A 19,401-nucleotide genomic window follows, 5' to 3' on the forward strand; every position below is an offset into this window, starting at 1 on the left:
GTTTTTCCCTTGTGATTCAGCAGCCAGAACAGAGTTATTTACAAACAACAGCTGACTCCCCTCCTCTTCTCACCCTGTATCCTGTCAATCATATCTGCTCCCCTCTCTCCTTTCACTATATTCACATCTCTTACTAACTCATCTGTTTAAATTAAAAAAAGGGAAAAAAACCATGTCTCCATCACATAGTCTTAATGTAATTCAACTTTTAATTGTGACCAGTTTTCTTCTCTCTGACATAACTTAGGGTGTTGTTGGTTCAGAGTTAGTCCGCTTGCCTCTCACTCCAGCTTGGGTTCAGTCCCTGGGTCGGATCTGAGTCACTACCAAACATATCAGGATTTCCAGGTTATTTTGTTTTCCTTCTGTACTAAAACTGTATAGTAATAATGAATAGATTAAACAAGACACACCCGCTTCCTTCCTCCTTCAAAATAGTAAAATAAATCGATTAAATTATGATTATATAACATGCTTCACTCTCTGTAGCAACTTGAGACAGTATTCACCAGTACTTCACTCTGACGCCTTGTTTGTTATGAGTACTTCCCACAATCCTCCAGATCTATAAATGCCACAACCTTCTGCTGCACATAGTTCCTCCATCTTGTTAACCTTTACTGATCTCTCGCTGGTACATTGGTTATCTCATATTGTTCAAAGATGGCTGACCGAAAGACCTTGAGAATTTTGTGTAACATTTAGAAGCTGCCGCCACCACAACAGCTACATCTTGAATTAGTGAGGTGTATGACCCAGGAAGATCGGACAACTTGCCAACTGCACCAATTAAATTATTCGACCTCTCACTCGTTAATGTTGGGTTGAGAGAGACAAGTGACGTAAAGAAACACACACATAGCTTCACTCTATCATTGACTGAACCACTACACCACAGGTTATCTTCCATGACCATCTTCAAGATTAGCCTGATAATTCACCTGATGATTGAACACCCTAATGCTATCTGGTTAGTTTAGATTAGCTTAGCTCAGATTAGATTACGCTGTTAGGTTAATTAGGTTAGCGTATGAATGGTTAATTTTAAGGTGAAATAAGATGTTGTGGCAAATTTTCAAGGGATCAAAATATTCTTTCACTCAACTATACACACTCTCAGCCATTCCCTTGGTATGCTCCCCGTGTCATGCATAATCTGTACCTCTGTCATCCACTCTACCCGTTTTTACCTGCTAGCTTCAGTCGTCTGTGTAGCGGAGGTGACTGTAGACCTCCCAGTTTCTACCTTTCTTCTCAATTTCTTATTTCTAGCTTTTGAGACATTGATTTTCTATATACAGGTATTTACATCATTCCCACGGTCATCAACAGTGGAGAATCATTTCATTTAAACCAATATAAGACATAGCAGTAAAGGATTTCAGAAGAAGATTTATTAAAATATTTACGCAGACATAAGATTCATTTAGCGACGTTCACTAGTTCCCATGCTGCCAGTGGGAGTAAATGCGCATCGTGTGAAAATATCCCTCGCCATTCATCCTAAACAAGACATGGCGATGTTATAAGAAGATTTACCAGAGGAATATGATATTAATTAGTGGAATGAACTCTTAGGAGATTCAGAAGACCATGGTAATGTGAGCTGGGTTTATAACTAGTCGAATACACACACGGGTCGAGCAGGCTTTTGAGTGTGGCAGCGGCTTATTATTGTTTTAGTGAAGGTTCTGGTGTGGTGGAGGTTATAGTGTGGTGAAGGGTGTAGTGTGGTGAAGGTTGTGGTGTGGTGAAGGGTGTGGTGTAGGTTGTAGTGTGGTGAAGGTTGTGGTGTGCTGTAGGTTGTGGTGAGCTGTAGGTTGTGGTGTGATGAAGAGTGATGACCGGTCTAATAAAGGTGATGACAGGTGTAATAGGGGTGATGACAGGTGTAATGAGGGTGATGACAGGTGTAATAAGGGTGATGACAGGTGTAATGAGGGTGATGACAGGTATAATGAGGATAATGACAGGTGTAATGAGGGTGATGATAGGTGTAATGAGGGTGACGACAGGTGTATTGAGGGTGATGACAGGTGTAATGAGACCAACATCCTGCGCGTTGACTTTAGAAGTACCTTACTACCTCTGGCCAGTCTCAGTAGCTGTAGAGACAAACTTTAATAAGCTAGAGGTTCATAGCTCCACCCACCCTGCTTATCCCTGTGTGTATTGGCTATATCACACAGTTTAATGAACCATCAAGAGGTGTAAATATTTATGGCAATGGGATGGTGAAACGCGGTACAGCATTTAGGCCCCGAGGTACACACACACACACACACACACACCAGCTAACACTGTAGAATCAAACTTTCAGTCTTTATAGTTAGCCAATTCCTGTGAAATTTATCAGGCGAGTTAATACAAAAATGAGATTATGACTTAGTTGAGAATAATAGCAAGGGGTGTGATTTGTTTTCATGAATATGTGATGAGAAGCAGTGGAATTACTGTACAGGGGTTTAGAATACGTTGACCTATATGATGACCAAACCCTGAATTCTTACGGTTAACAGATATTCACCAGAGCAAGAATTAACATTTATTTTAAAGTGTGTGTGTGTATCCATACATGCCTGTGATGCCTTAACACTCTTGAGCTTGCCTACAGCCTGTTCCTCGTCCTCACACATCAAATTTATTCTCTTTCAACTTGACACTTTATATTCTACCCCACCCCAAGCAAGATACACCTCCCTCCCCCCAGCCTGTCGCATCTCTCACCATACTTCATGCACTTACTGTTTTTTTTTCTTACAATATTTTCCTGTTTTCGTTTTAAATTACAAGTCTTCATGGTTTATATCACTCAACTTATTGGCCTTCTAGTACAACGTCGTGTAGTCTTTCGATTATATTTAAAATCTTTATTAATATTTATGTTTTCCACCTCCCATGACACATACTTCTACCAGAGTGTCTACGGTGCCTCTGTGTTTACCTAAAGTCTCGTGCGCTTCTCAATCGTCACTTCTTGTGTTTAAACCTCTATTATTATCACTTATAGGATCACCTGAAGATTAGCCCCTCCCTGTATATCTCAACTTAAAGATTAATCACCCTCATTCTAACCTAACTTAACTTTATCTCTCATAATCTAACTATACCTAACTTAACCTTTCTTAAAATAACCTTACCTAAGCTCTCAGGTAATGTTTGGGTGTTCGATCATCAGGTAATATCTCTCTCACACTGCAGCTTCTGGCGACGTTTATCAGGTCTTCCCCAAATCTCTTATCTCTTGTTGTTGTCTCTCTTTGTACAGGTATATAAACACTTTTGGTGACCCATTTCTTATGCTGTATTTTGAATCTGATTTTATACAGTGAATGTTGGACCCATCGGCTGTTAGGGACACTGCACACAAAGCCTTCGATACACAAGGAGGCATTGAGGGTGGCGCTACACTCGAACTTCCCTCATTTCCCATTTACATTAGGGTGAAGCAGCGACCCCTAGGATAGGAGGCGAGCGTTGTATTCACCCGGCCGCCCTACCTCCATCCTCATCTTCATTTTACTGTACACTCGTTAGTTCAAACACCTGAGTCAGCTTCTCTCTCGTTTTCTCTGAGTTAAAGCAGACACTGAGGTTCGGGTTACGACCAGACCTCCTCACCCCTCCCCCTGCGATAATTACACTATACACGGGTTATGGGGCCGTCTATTTCCCTCTACCTTATATTAGCATTATTATTCACACCGACGGGGGGGTCATATGAGTCAGGCAGATTATTCACACCGACGGGGGGTCATATGAGTCAGGCAGATTATTCACACCGACGGGGGGGTCATATGAGCCAGGTAGATTGTACTGCATGTGTCTCTCTCTTATTACTCACGTCGGCAACACATCGAGAAAAGAAAAAAGTCAAAATATTCATCCTGAGCTGAATCGCCATCACGACCCATGTCCATGATTAAAACAGATTTATTATAGCACCTGCCGTATGAGTTGTCACCTCGCTCCAGTGCAGTCTAGTAGTCATTATAAGGCCAAATAAAATATATATTGTTTGTTTCGCATGGATTTGTATTTATTTTTTTGTACACAGTGTAGTTTAAATTCAGTGTATTATTATTTACACTGGTTAGCTTATATGAGGATCTGACCTTGAAAGTTTTAATATATTCAAATCAGTTTTGTGTAACTTTTGTGTTTAGTTCTGTTTTATATTTGTAAACATTTAGCTTTGTCTTAAGTTTTACAGGATATTGTGTGTAGGTGGCGGGGGGGGGGGGATAGTCTAGGTGGAGTAGTGTATTTTCCTGAGGCGACGACTATATTTTTTCTTATTATTGATATTATTTTATTTATTTTATTATTATTATTTTAGTTATTATATCTTTATTATTACCATTACTGTTATTATTAGTATTATTATTAGGGTGAAAAATAGAAGTCATTACTGTATCCTAAAAGATGTTGAAGGGAGTCCTATCTTGTACCAGTGAGAGAACATGAAACACACACAGTTGAATACCGCGGCGTCAACCATCTCATATCTGGAACCCAACAGTCGACACCAAGTCCAACTTTGTCCAAACTTGTGTGAATTCAAGTCAGCAAAGTTTGGGGTTATCTAAAGTGAAGTTACCACAGTTTCTTGTTGTGCTTAGTTCTCTGTAATGTTGGACGTGAACGATCGTTGGAGGAACCGAGTGATGAGGCGAAAGGCGACGACACACTGGGAACGGAACAAAATAAAAAGAAATGAAAAGTATGAAAACAAAAAACAAATTCAAAGAAGCAGATATTTAGGGAAGATTAGATAAAGAAAGGAGACATTAATCAGCAAAGAGTGTACGATAAATTTTTGACAAAATTACTTGTTTTAATGTGGCAGGGTTCACCTTGAAAGGCTATTTCGCTTACAATTCCATTTGCAAGTTTAGGATGAAAATTGAGTTGGTAATGCGCTAAATGACTTTTAAATTGCCTCGTGAGATGTGAGGAGAGTATTGTATACCCTCACAAGGATGGCTTACCTTAGTGAAGATATTGGGTAATGTAAACTCAAGGCTCAATGCCAGGGACTTATTCTGGCCAGTGTTGTGTAAAATGGCTGGTGGTGGGAGGGAGACAAGACTTAACCCCATGAGTACGATGACTTAAAAAGGAATCTCACTCGGTACGATAATTCATTGAACTCTGAGTGATGTCAATGTATGCGTCAGAGGTTATTGAGTTTTGTCCCGTGATGAAGGTTTCCACTTGGCTGCCCCTTCATATGACTCTCGGCGTCTCCTACACACTACCACTTGCCTCCCGACCTTTCTCATCTTCCCTTGGTTATGTCCAGAATAAGAGCCTTTTGAGTGTTTTCGTCTCGCAGCAATGAGTAAGGTTATTTTTTATCAATATTATACATAGTTGTCCCTCATATTGTACTGAATGCTATACTAATCCTTTCGCATATGTGTTTTATCTTGCCTGGGTATTATTTTTAGAGCCTGTAACAAAATCGTATAATTCTGGTGTGTGAGAGAGAGAGAGAGAGAGAGAGAGAGAGAGAGAGAGAGAGAGAGAGATAAGTAGGTCGTGTAGAGCTTCACTTGACTAATGGTTTGATGAGTTGAGTCGCAGTACTGAGGAGCTTAAATGATTGTACCGCTTTAGGTTATAATTAAGCGGGTATAATGTGCTTTAATCCGTGGAGGCTACGTGTGGTGGCTGTCAACCCCTGATAGTTTATTACTAGGCAGACAGACACACGTACGGTGCTAGTGGGAGTGTTGGTAGGGCGGTACTTGGAGAGTGCTTGACGTAGGGGGACTGTGAGAGAAGAGCAGCAGTGTGTGTGGAAGGTGTTTATATGCCTGGGGATGTGTGATGGAGGGGGATGGTCTTGATGTACTCGGGTGTTGACTGGTAAGGTGAGTATGGTGGGGTCTCTCAGTGTTGGTTGACAGGTTCCCACAAGAGATCATGTGAGTATTTAAATTGACATAATGTTTGCTCATTCGTTGTTATAGACTTACTGCATTATTGTATCAGTTTCACTCGTAGTAAATACATGAATGGCCGAATGTGTATACAGGTGTCTGTCCAGTCATTCACGTCAGCCAACGCCACAATTTCCATCTTGAAACAATTTTCGTACAATCAGATGAAAGTAGTAGCGGGCAGTTGGTCAAAAGTTGATACAAATGATCGCGGGCACGTTCGTGCCCTTGTGAGAGTTAGAACGCTCGTGACAGCGTACAGTGAATGAGGGTGCGCCAAGTCCGTAGACTTGCATCGTTTTCCATCGTAAATAAAATTGTTAACTAATGCCTTCCTAAAGAAACCATCGACATGGGACCAGGTTTGTTCCATTCTACGAATTTTTTGCGATTTTTCCACCGAGTTTGATGAAAAACGATTGTGCCGTTTCGGCTGCCCAGAACAGACACACACACACACACGCCTAGTCCTATAGTATATTAGATACGATACGTTATCTGGTATCATGTGAAGATTAGACACCCCAATGTATTCCACCTGATGATTAAATAACCTGACTCATTCTAACCTAACCTAACCCACCAGGTAACGTTAGAGTGCCACATCATCAAGTAGAATAAACTGGGGGCTAATCTTCCTGTCATCCATTTTCCGGTATCGTGGCGGCAGTATTATGTTCCCTGGGCGTCATGATGTAGATAATAAAAGTATAATTCACTTGTTTTGTCACTCACACGAGAATATCTTCACCGTAATAGTTTTAAAGTGTGTTCAGTATCCCCGTGACGACTCTTCACTTTTACACATCGTCTATTTTCTCCATTTTTAACTGTGAATTAAATTGCATTATTATTGATAACATAAACTGTGAATCGCAAAGTTAGGTAACAGTTGAGCACAATGAGAGAGTGTTAGTGGTGCCGCGCCTCCCTTTGGTGGGATTCATGGCCTGCCACAGTTTGCTGCCAATAGGTTCTCGATACCTATTAGGGCTAATGTTGGTAATTTCCAGCCTGTATTGTGTATCAGTTTACCGAGCATTAAATTGTACTGTACATAGTATGCTATTTACTGCACATAACGGCTGTAATTATCAGTAAGAAGTAATTACTTGGAGTTATCAATAAGCAGTAATCACGTGTTCGTCACTGACAGGGTTTGAAGGTTAAGAGGCAGCCAAGGGTGACACTTACTGGTATATTGGTGTCCTATGTCAACGTGTTTAGCGGCGGTCACCCAACATGGTAATTCCAACGCCTTTTTTTTTTTTTTTACACATATTAAACCCTTAACTAAGAAGATCATTCAACAACACGAACAATAATTATGGTGGTGAAGGTGATGATATAACCATGTTACTTACAGAACCAGAGCCGTGGTTGATGGCGGTAATTCTGCAAATAAGGGAAGCTATGTGGGTTGATGGGGCTTAGGGAGTTCCTCACAGCTGGCTTGTTTATTACTCACGACTGCCAGTCAGACTTGTAGATGCTAGATTGCACTATTTCAGTATTATTTGTTTAAACATATGTACATATATACATAATTTGTGCCATATATGATAAAATATTGGTTTATTTAATATTAAAATAGCTAAAGTAATGCGATTTTTTATAATAATGCTAAAAAGCCAGAAAAGGTCTGGCAGTCCTACTGTGAGTGCTCTTGCCTGCTGGTCAGGCCCATTTATTACTGCTAGTTACTCGGTTACTTGTTTTTTCTCCTCCGACTTTCCGTTTGAATATATATATATATATATATATATATATATATATATATATATATATATATATATATATATATATATATATATATATATATATATATATATATATATATATATACTGTATATGTGTGTTATAGGCAATCTGTCAAATAAGGCAATTTATGAAACACTTGTGAAAAGGTTCCATTTCACTGGATGGATAAGGCTGCCTGTCCAATTTGTTCATCACCATTAGAGTTGGTCACAGTTCGGCTTGGAAATGTTCTATTTGGTCTCTGTCGTTCTTGCTTTAAACATCAGACAGATGAAGGTCATAAAAAGTGTTTAAGGTGAAATTGTTCCAGTTTATTCTCCTACATCTTCTCTACAGTGAGACTTACTGATATTGTTAGCGCTCCTGTCCTGTGAACTGTTTTGTTTTTAATAAAAACTTATCTGGCATTTACTTACTCAAGTTTCGGCTTCTATTTAATTTTTTTTTTTGAGCATTAAACTTAATGTGTTGGTGACACACATCTTGTGAACCATCACAGCTCCTAACTCCATGTTAACTCACGTGTCACCCGTTATGACGTGACACGTGGCACCGTTTCCTGTTTACTCAGGATAGTCCAAATTTATTTCTGGCACAGAGCATAAGTTTGTGTGGCATTAGTTTTGTTGGAGTAAATAAACCACCAAACGCTTCCTGATCGCCATTTGTTTTGGCCAGTGTTGTCATGTATCGTTGCTCAAGGTCAGAACTAGAAGCACTGCCAGGTATGTCTAACAATATTACTTGGAGTGTCTTCCTACATGTGAAGGGACAGTCTATTATTGTCACGAGCCGCAGTACCCTGGGCTGGGTTAAGGAGCTTTACATAATCTTCTCCGTTCACTTGTCCTCCCTGAGAGTTATTAGGAGACGTATCGGTTAAGAAGCAAAGTAGCATACTTATATAGACTATGGCCGCTGGAAGATAAGAGTTAACTAAAGGAACAATTAAGGTAACCTGCGCTACTGTTCATTTGACTCATTAAACTGTGGATAAACTCGATGGATCAGTGTCTGTCACACGTTTTTTGCAGCAACTTGTTTTGTTGTTGCGTCCCAATGTTGCTTTCGATATTTTGAGCCGAGTGGCAGTACTCGACTGGTCACTGTCTTCTCTCTGTTTTACTGTTTCCTGTCTTCTGTCCTCTGTCTGTTTCACTGTGTCTTGTCTTACTATTAGTCTCGTATTGTGCAAAGTCATAGAAGAAATCATATATTTAGTTCTTAATGGCCGTTGTCTAGTGTACAGATCTACCTAGAATACTTGATGGCCGGCACTGCACTCGACCGCCTATACTTCCCTTCGTGTAAAATAAGGTACACTCGGTAAAAAAAAAAAAAAATTGAGAGCGTCCCAGGAACCAACCAGCGACATACATACGTACATACATGGTGGCGTAAATAATGTTGGTGATGGGGACAAGACTCACCTGCGCTCGCCAGTAGGTCCTGCCCCCCGATTCGCTCTCTTTACACACCCTGAATGATAGTGTGACGTGCCGGGAGCCAATCACAAGGTCGACCGCCGTAAATAATCATCATCATAGTTCACAAGGTGCTTAAATTGTAGATTTTTGTCTGTAATTGGTTGGCAGGGAAGCAGGAGTTTACCCAACCCTTTATAAGGTCCAAACCCTCAGTTGTGGTAGCTAGATTTCGTGGTTCCAACTCCCTGTAAACAACAAGTTTTGAGTCTGAGATCCTCACATCTACACAGATTACTCTGTCGTGTTTATAGTTGTTTGTACTATTTTCAGTGATTATGGTTGTATGTCTTAAGGCTTCTCTGTGATTGTATAACAGTACTGACACGGTGTGGGCAGGAAAAGCTTGTGTAGCTAACCAGGGGCCAGACGGGATACTGCGTTGTGGGGACCCTGAAGGTTGAACTATTCGTCCCGAAGGTGTTTGTTATCCTGTAAAAGACTGGAGACCTGCCAGGACACACTCGCTCGAAAAAGTAGCTTTACGATTTTGTGTGAGGACGCGGACGAAGGATTTTGACAACCCTATCGAGTCAACAAGAGTATGTGGTGTTCATGGGCTCCCCACCGTAAAGATATCTTTTGTAGCGAACATCCTAAAGTGACTAATGACTAGCACAAATACTGGATCAACGGCAGTAGTAGTGTTAGACTGACTAGCACAAATACTGGATCAACGGCAGTAGTAGTGTTAGACTGACTAGTACAAATACTGGATCAACGGCAGTAGTAGTGTTAGACTGACTAGTACAAATACTGGATCAACGGCAGTAGTAGTGTTAGACTGACTAGTACAAATACTGGATCAACGGCAGTAGTAGTGTTAGACTGACTAGTACAAATACTGGATCAACGGCAGTAGTAGTGTTAGACTGACTAGTACATACATTAAAACATAGAAGAGAGTAAGAAATGTGAGTGTCCTCGCCCTTGAATCTCACCAAAAGAGGAAACAAGGAGGTTTGAAAAAAAGAGACTTATGAATCAATTAGTCTTACCCTTGACAGCTATAATTTGATTTGTACACCCCACTGCCTACACTGGAGGTCCACCCATCCTTACCTTTGTCCGTCCCCCCAAGTTTGTTAACAATATTAGGCTTTTGATAATATGCCACTAACAAGTCAAAAAGATTAACCCCTTTAAGAGAATATAGTACATGTCCATATATCAACACAGGAATAACCATACATAAGGGTTGTTATCTTGCACTAGGGGTAAGGAGCTCCCAGACCAGTAACTTTGTATCGAGATACTGACATTACTTAGTGTTTATGTTACTAAGACGTGAACATTATGTACTGAGGAGCTTAAGGGAAGATTATCCAGAATAGATCGATGAGATGTTACTTAATTACAGTTTCAGGATATATTGTATCTTTCATCATTGTTTTATAGTTATTTGCTCCCACTGGTTATATAGTGGGGTATACTGTGTTCAGGTGCCCGTCCGTACGTCCCATTGAGGCTGTTAGCAGGATTCACTAAAAAAAAGATAAAAATATTCGCTGTAGATCAATGTAGTTTTGTAGGCTTCTATATTATAGAGCCATGGTGGAGGTCGTAAGGTTTCCAAGCTGTGTCATGATTATTTTATATTATTTTTCCATAGTATTGAACTCTGACCTTTATTATTTTAACACTTTACAATATTATTTTTTCCTCCAATGTGGAATTTCTTCCCTAGAATGTATATGCTGGTGTCACTGTTAACCTTTATATATATATATATATATATATATATATATATATATATATATATATATATATATATATATATATATATATATATATATATATATATACTGACGGCACATCAAACTGTATCTGACTGGTTCTCGTCTTTACTTTTTCTCAAGGAATATAGAAAAAGGAAGTATGACTCCCTTGTATTTCTTTGAGTCCGCCGGTTCGTGTTATATAAGTTAATGAGTACAGGTTTAGTCTGAAATTTGTGTTGGTTATGTCTACCTACCAGTCCACATCTTTGTTTCTTTATAGACAGACTCAGACATTATATATGACTATTCATATTTGTTATCATGTTCTTTACTTATATGTCACTTTCTTCAATGTTAGTGTCATATTTCAGTTTTAGTCAGTTCCTAACAACACTGTCTTCAAGTAATCTTACACTATTAACATACATTTTCTTACTTCATTTAAAATAAACACTGTCTTTTGTAGCTGTTCCATTTGTATAAAGTGCCTATTTTTTTAGCTTCACTTAATGTGGTAATGTTTGATGAAAGGACAATATGAGGATAAACTCCAGTTAAACATAATATATCATGCTTATCAAACATATACAGTTACACAGTCTACAGGACAATGCACATTAATATTTATATAAATGTGTTATACATTGTCCTTATACTGTACAATATTTGGCTCTCCATTCTAATTGTCACATATATACTTATTAGTTGAGGCAACAACCCAAAAATACATTCATGTAAAAATATGAGATAAACACGAGCTAGGAACAACAACGAGTGACATCAAAAGAAAGACAAATAATATTTATACATAATATTAACATGTAACCTACACACATACTCTCGAAAGCAAAATGCATTCATGCAAAACATGAACACTTGAAAAAGCAGAAGGACATTTACATGCAGAATAAAGAAACCATACCAGCATAAAAAGTAAATTGAATATACAGAAAAAAGGAAAATAGAATCATATGCGCACATGTAATTAAGAAAAAACAGACACAAAAAATATTATGTTTTAGTCAAGTTGTTTAGTCAGTCATTTCACGAAATGACAACAACAAAAAAAGAGTCAAATAGTTAAATGAATGTTTCGTTCGGGCTAGGTTAGGAATTCATAACATAACATAACATAACATAACATAACATAACATAAGTTATCCTAACCCGAGTGAAACGTTCATTTAACTATTTGACTCTTTTTTGTTGTTGTCATTTCGTGAAATGACTGACTAAACAACTTGACTGTCAGTGTCAACATTTGTAATAACAATCCTTTCTCAGTGTTGAAAACCTGCATAATATTAACATTGTGGCTTGTTTAATGTAAGCATAAGACAATTTTTCACATTAAGTATGTGAACATATGCTAGGTCCTTGATGTTAAGTTATACTCCTACTTATATCTGGTCAGTGAACACAAGACGGCCTTAATACACTTCATTAAAATGGTTCCTGCAGACAACCTTCGACATTTTCACTTGGTGTAAGGTTTTACTCTGTAGGAAGGGCTCTGTTCAGCCTATTTACCCAATCTAACCACCTGTAATGATAAAGAACCACATTGCAATATCAATTCGCCTTTTAACATCCTTGGGGTAGAAATGAAACCTTAAATCCTAGTAATGTTGCTGCTTTATATGCATACAGTACATCTGTGTACTCCAGTTCTCGGAGCCACTGTTGTTTGTTGATCACAGCGGCGCGCCCCCTCACAAATTTAACATTGCAAACAACACACAAGCACCTCAGTGCCGTCTGTCGCCCTAGCGTCGCATGCTAGAATCTCAGATGATCAGGGAAACGCATACGCACTTCCATTATATGCCTGGCTTTTTTTTTCTTTTTCTTATGGAGCTTTATTTACTGGGTGTTATTAGGTTTTGAGAGATGTTGGGGTTATTTTACTTATCATCTTTATAGTAAGTAATGTTTATGTTTAGTTATCATTGGCTAATTGTCCCTCTTGTTCCTCCTCCAGTATCATGGTACTGTACCTAACAGCTGTGTTCTTAACTTACAATATGTTTCAGGGACCAAAAAACACGTGGGTCTGTATACAGTAACATGTGATACCTTCCTCTAACTTGAAGCTCAGTAATTATCATTTTCGTTCGTTACATCAGACAAAGACAATGGTACAGCTTTGTATCAGACTTCTAATAGTTTTCACATTACATGTAAGCTGGCATCAACATCTTCATAAACCCGAGTGGGATGAATGTTGCTAACAGTGAACCTCACGTGCAGATACTGTATACAGTGTTAACATGTTATTGATCTGGAAGTTCGTTCCAGATGGCGGCTTAAGTTTGGTCTTAAACAGAATTGTGTTACCTGGAGATCAGTCACACTTTACGACTTCCTTGAAGGGGAATATGTGTGTAGGTTTAGGGGGTCAGCCAAGCGAAGGTCTAGTTGCTTTCCTGAAGTTAAATGTGTTCACCATAATTTTGGTTTGTGAATAAAAAATGGAGCTTTGAACCTTTTTACATCCTGCTGTTACTACCAGCAGGAGGATCTGCTCGACCAGTGGCAAACATAGTTAGAATTTGAGGGAATAGAGAAGTTTATCTTACAGTGTGGTATCAGTTGTTTCTTAAATACATGAATCAGTCTCAATTTATTTTTCCTGGCTCAGGGTGAACATGATGACCAGAAAATAATGCTGCCTAGCAACATTGCTTCAGTTTTACTGTTATGTGAGAAGGGTAACGCACTGTACCGTCAAGACCAGTGATTCTTAAAATGGTTTAGCTGACCTCAGACCCATCCCCTCCTCCCTATTCAAGTGTACTGACAATTATTATTATAGTTCATTACATTTATATGAGTTGAAAGAAGATATGAAACCCAGAAATCTTTCGTTTACAACTAGTTTCACATGACGTATCATACAGCCAGTTTGTAAGTGCAACAATATTTCTATATACGAGTATATTACTGAGGTAACACAATCAATCATTGTGGTGGATGGTACTGGCTCTTTTCACATACAGTACAATGTTGACAATATTTCGTGTGGTTTGGTTGAGTGAACATCCAAGGTGGCTCTCCAGGCTTTACTGTGTTCAGTTTGTCATACATACCAATGGTTTTTTATGACTCCCAGCGACCCCCTGTTTAGAAAGCACTGTACGGTACTACTATTGGGCTAGTACTTGCTGCAATAAACTGCGATAGACTAACTGCGCCTCCTAACTTGAAATTTTCGATATATTTACAATACCTAAAATCTGGGGATCGAGAAAGCACCAATATCAGAAGGATTTGTGTGTTGTTATCATTCACACTTCTGACATGTTTGACGCTAGTGCGGTGATTGTTAGGTAGGTGAGTAAACAAAGGGAACCATATTACACAAAACGTTTTTAGTTGAAATATTTTTCCTCCATGAAAACTTTACAGGAAAATGAGTTTTAGTTTGATGTCAACGTTTCACTTTATAACATTATACATAACTCCCATAGTTGAATTTTTAAAAGTGTTGTTAACAAGTGTTTGAGGAGCAGCGCAGTATACGGTGTATTATTCTGCCAGTGTTAGTCTTAAACTTTCTTGTTTTTTTCAGGTAATGACGGCGAAGGTGATGTTTTGAAGCTCCCCCTACACGGTGAGTCGCTATTGTTCCTCACCATTGTTAGGTATACAGTATAAATAATGGATAGGTACGATATGTAACTTAACCACTCTCTCACCGTGTATACTATGATTGGGTCGGAGGAAGAGTGGTGAGGGGGATAAACTACGTGTGTATTCACTTAGAACTATTTTTCTAATGTTGTGATTTAAGAATTACATACTGGTGCTGATGAATCTATGGGGAGAGACCAGTGTGTTGGGGAGAAGCGATAACGTTTGCTGGGCGGGTGTAGAGTGACGTTTAACAGCCAGCATCAGGGGTGACAGTTGTGTGTGTCTGGGGCGACCAGACTGTTGCTGTGCGGTGAGGTACAGATAAGAAGGCATAGAATACTTTAACACCAAGAAGCAGAGATGTCTGGGGAGGTGAGTGTCTAGGATATGACAATAGGAAAGCATATGGCAGGGGGCACCAGGAGCTGTGAGGGACGGAGGAGTATCAGGAGTTGTCTAAACGTGTGTGTGGTTCACCAGGAGTTATGTGGCAACACTCACCGTGTCATTAATATTATTTATGGTGTTATCATCACTAAGTTCCTACATGTTTTTAATAATATTTATTGTGTATTACCACAATACAGCGCTCGCCTCTTGTTCCAAGGACCGAGGGTCAGTGGTTCGATTCCCAGGCGCTCCCAGTTCACCCAGCTGTAAATGGGTACCTAAGCTTTCAACTGGGGGAAGTGAAGGTGGTCGAGTGCAGTGCCGGCCATGCTGCCTCCTTGTGTACCGGAGGCTTAGTACAGTGTCTTGTATCCTCACTGTCCCTAACGGGCTGCCATGCCTATAGGTCTCACTTTCACTTTTCACCATCACTATAATAATATAGGCTCCTCCCATCCTTCCTCTTATTAAAGCGTCATCATTAGTGGCCTTGTCCTCGCTGGTCTCCTCCGGTTCTTCTTACTAATGAAATATCTTATTAGGTCTCAGGATCTCTCTTACCTCTGTCTCCTCATTATTAAACGTCTTTCGATCATAACTTTATTTAGATTGTTTTTACCTCGTGTCCTACTGTGCCCTGTTGTCCTTTTGTTTACAGTTGCGTCATCACCATGGGACATCTACAGATCTTACAGGATAATTTATATTAGGATGTTCTCTTTGTGTAATAAATTCCCAAAGTTTTCAGTGGGTTGATCTGAGACTTGTCACTGTTTGTGTGAACAACTACACGTCGCTTCAGAGGACTTATCTAAAAGCTGACACACGTGTTGTAAATAATAAAGGTACATATAGACATTTTGTGATTCATCTGTTATATTAAATCATCAACTAATATAACTTATGCGTAGCGTTATTTCCGTTATCTCTTAAAGCAACGAGGTATATCAGTTTGTGTGTGTCCATAGCCTGGCCTTGAGCCTGTGGTCGTGCGATGTATAAGTGAGTCTCTTTTATAATATATATTTTGGGGGAATTATTAATCAACAACATGTTTGACTGACTGATAAGGTAATAGAAGTTTTTTATGGTCAGGGAGAGTAATAATTATGTTTGACTTATGTTCAATACGTAATTCTTTCTCGACCAACACTCAACCGTTTTGCCATGATTCATTATTCTGTTGCTTTTCATTCTTAGATATTTTGTCTTTTCTTTTACCTTATTCTGTGATAACTTAATTGTATGACCAACGTTCAATATGAAATGGCTTCCTTCTCAGCCTCTACTGTCAACATGACTATCTATCGTTTCATAAAAGTCGGTCCACTCTTTTTAGTGCTCTCGGTGTTACGTAATCTCTTTGATGTTTAATTTTAACCTTTCTTTTTTTTTCACTTGAAATAGATCAGTTTATTTTGGGATGACACTAAATCCTTCTAACGTTTTAGATATATTTAAGCGATATTTTGTTGACAGAAGCCTAACACATGTTAACAGATAAATTAATTAAAATGACACTCTGTTTGTCGAACAAAAGATGGTTATTTCTATTCCTCTTGATTTGTTGACCATCATCATCGCTGCTATTTCTCCTACACTTTCGTCAAGGATGGAAGTTTAGGTGCACAAGGTAAGTAAAGAATTACCGTGAACTGGTGCACATGCAAACTTAAATCACCACTTGCTCAGGGTATTTACATGTATATATATATATATATATATATATATATATATATATATATATATATATATATATATATATATATATATATATATATATTGATAAAATCACACGGGAAAAGGGAAACAACGGAGCACCTTAGCTTTCGTCTTTATTCAAGACATCTTCAGAGGCAACTGGATTACATGGACAGAGAGAGGCTTAAATATACAGGGTTACTATACACAATGTTCACTACTGTTACTACACAATGTTCACTACTGTTACTATACACAATGTTCACTACTGTTACTATACACAATGTTCACTACTGTTACTATACACAATGTTCACTACTGTTACTGTACACAATGTTCACTACTGTTACTATACACAATGTTCACTACTGTTACTGTACACAATGTTCACTACTGTTACTATACACAATGTTACTATACACAATGTTCACTACTGTTACTATACACAATGTTCACTACTGTTACTATACACAATGTTCACTACTGTTACTGTTCACTACTGTTATACACAATGTTCACTACTGTTACTATACACAATGTTCACTACTGTTACTATACAATGTTCACTACTATAACAATCTTCACTACTGTTACTGTACACAATGTTCACTACTGTTACTATACACAATGTTCACTACTGTTACTATACACAATGTTCACTACTGTTACTACAATGTTCACTACAATACACAATGTTCACTACTACACAATGTTACTATACACAATGTTCACTACTGTTACTATACACAATGTTCACTACTGTTACTATAACAATGTTCACTACTGTTACTATACACAATGTTCACTACTGTTACTATACACAATGTTCACTACTGTTACTATACACAATGTTCACTACTGTTACTATACAATGTTACTATACACAATGTTCACTACTGTTACTATACACAATGTTCACTACTGTTACTATACACAATGTTCACTACTGTTACTATACACAATCTTCACTACTGTTACTGTACACAATCTTCACTACTGTTACTACACAATGTTCACTACTGTTACACAATGTTCACTACTGTTACTATACACAATGTTCACTACTGTTACTATACACAATGTTCACTACTGTTACTATACACAATGTTCACTACTGTTACTATACACAATGTTCACTACTGTTACTATACACAATCTTCACTACTGTTACTATACACAATCTTCACTACTGTTACTATACACAATCTTCACTACTGTTACTGTACTGTTACTATATCAATGTTCACTACTGTTACTGTACACAATGTTCACTACTGTTACTATACACAATGTTCACTACTGTTACTATACACAATGTTCACTACTGTTACTATACACAATGTTCACTACTGTTACTATACACAATGTTCACTACTGTTACTATACACAATGTTCACTACTGTTACTATACACAATGTTCACTACTGTTACTATACACAATGTTCACTACTGTTACTATACACAATCTTCACTACTGTTACTGTTCACTACTGTTACTATACACAATGTTCACTACTGTTACTATAAACTCTATGTTCGTTACTATCACTATATACTGTACCTCACGACTGTTACTATAAACTCTATGTTCGTTACTATCACTATATACTGTATCTTCACCACGGCACTACTCCTCTACACTATACTACACTGTTCCAACCTACATTATTTGGTTTTATGTCACAAAATCGTGTTTACCTCGATATTTTTTCATGAGGTCCTGAAGCTCGGTGAGCAAAGTCTGTATTGTACTTCGTTATAACAGTTTTTATAAAACAAAAATTACTTGAACAATATGACTTACACAGAAGTTTTGGACGTTGTCGCTTATGCTAACTCGAGCCTCTCATGGCTCGAGTTAGTTGATCTTGACGAGAAAGAGCGAAACAAACCAACACAGGTTACAAAACAACCCCAACCCAAGCCACAAAATGGGCCTGTGATGTCATACTCACACTTGGTTAAGGATAAAGTACAGCCTCAAACTACACCACAAGAGAAGCCTCAGGTGGTTGAGGCCATAAAAGGACCCCAACTCGCACCAAAGCCCCAGAGGATTCCCCGGAAACGTGGAAATCGCTGTTCGGTGTCAGAAAACCTTGCTCCCATAACTACACCACAAGAGAAGCCTCAGGTGGTTGAGGCCATAAAAGGACCCCAACTCGCACCAAAGCCCCAGAGGATTCCCCGGAAACGTGGAAATCGCTGTTCGGTGTCAGAAAACCTTGCTCCCATAACTACACCACAAGAGAAGCCTCAGGTGGTTCAGGTCATAAAAGGACCCCAACTCGCACCAAAGCCCCAGAGGATTCCCCGGAAACGTGGAAATCGTGGTTCGGTGTCAGAAAACCCCGCTCCCATAACTACACCACAAGAGAAGCCTAAGGTGGTTCAGGCCGGAAAAGGACCCCAAACCAAACCCGAAAATGGGCCTGTGATGTCATACTCACAGGTGCTTAAGGCTAAAAAATTGCCTCAAACCAAGCTCATCATCACAGAGGAGCGGTGAGGGTGAGGTCTATATGTGTAAAAAACATAAATAAAATATAATAAAATATGTGTCTTGTTTCTCTACCCTACTCATGTGTAAACCATACAAATTTACAGATCAATTTTCTACACATTGTCCTCAACACACAGACAACACAAGATAAACTACAATAAACAAAATTAAAAACGGATTCGTCTTCATAGTTGAAATATTTCATAATACATTTTTCCACAACATTAACATCTTCACTACAGGGTCGTCATTTTTAA

The sequence above is a fragment of the Homarus americanus genome, unplaced genomic scaffold (assembly GCF_018991925.1).
Source record: "Homarus americanus isolate GMGI-L3 unplaced genomic scaffold, GMGI_Hamer_2.0 scaffold40248, whole genome shotgun sequence".
Taxonomy (NCBI): Eukaryota; Metazoa; Arthropoda; class Malacostraca; order Decapoda; family Nephropidae; genus Homarus; species Homarus americanus.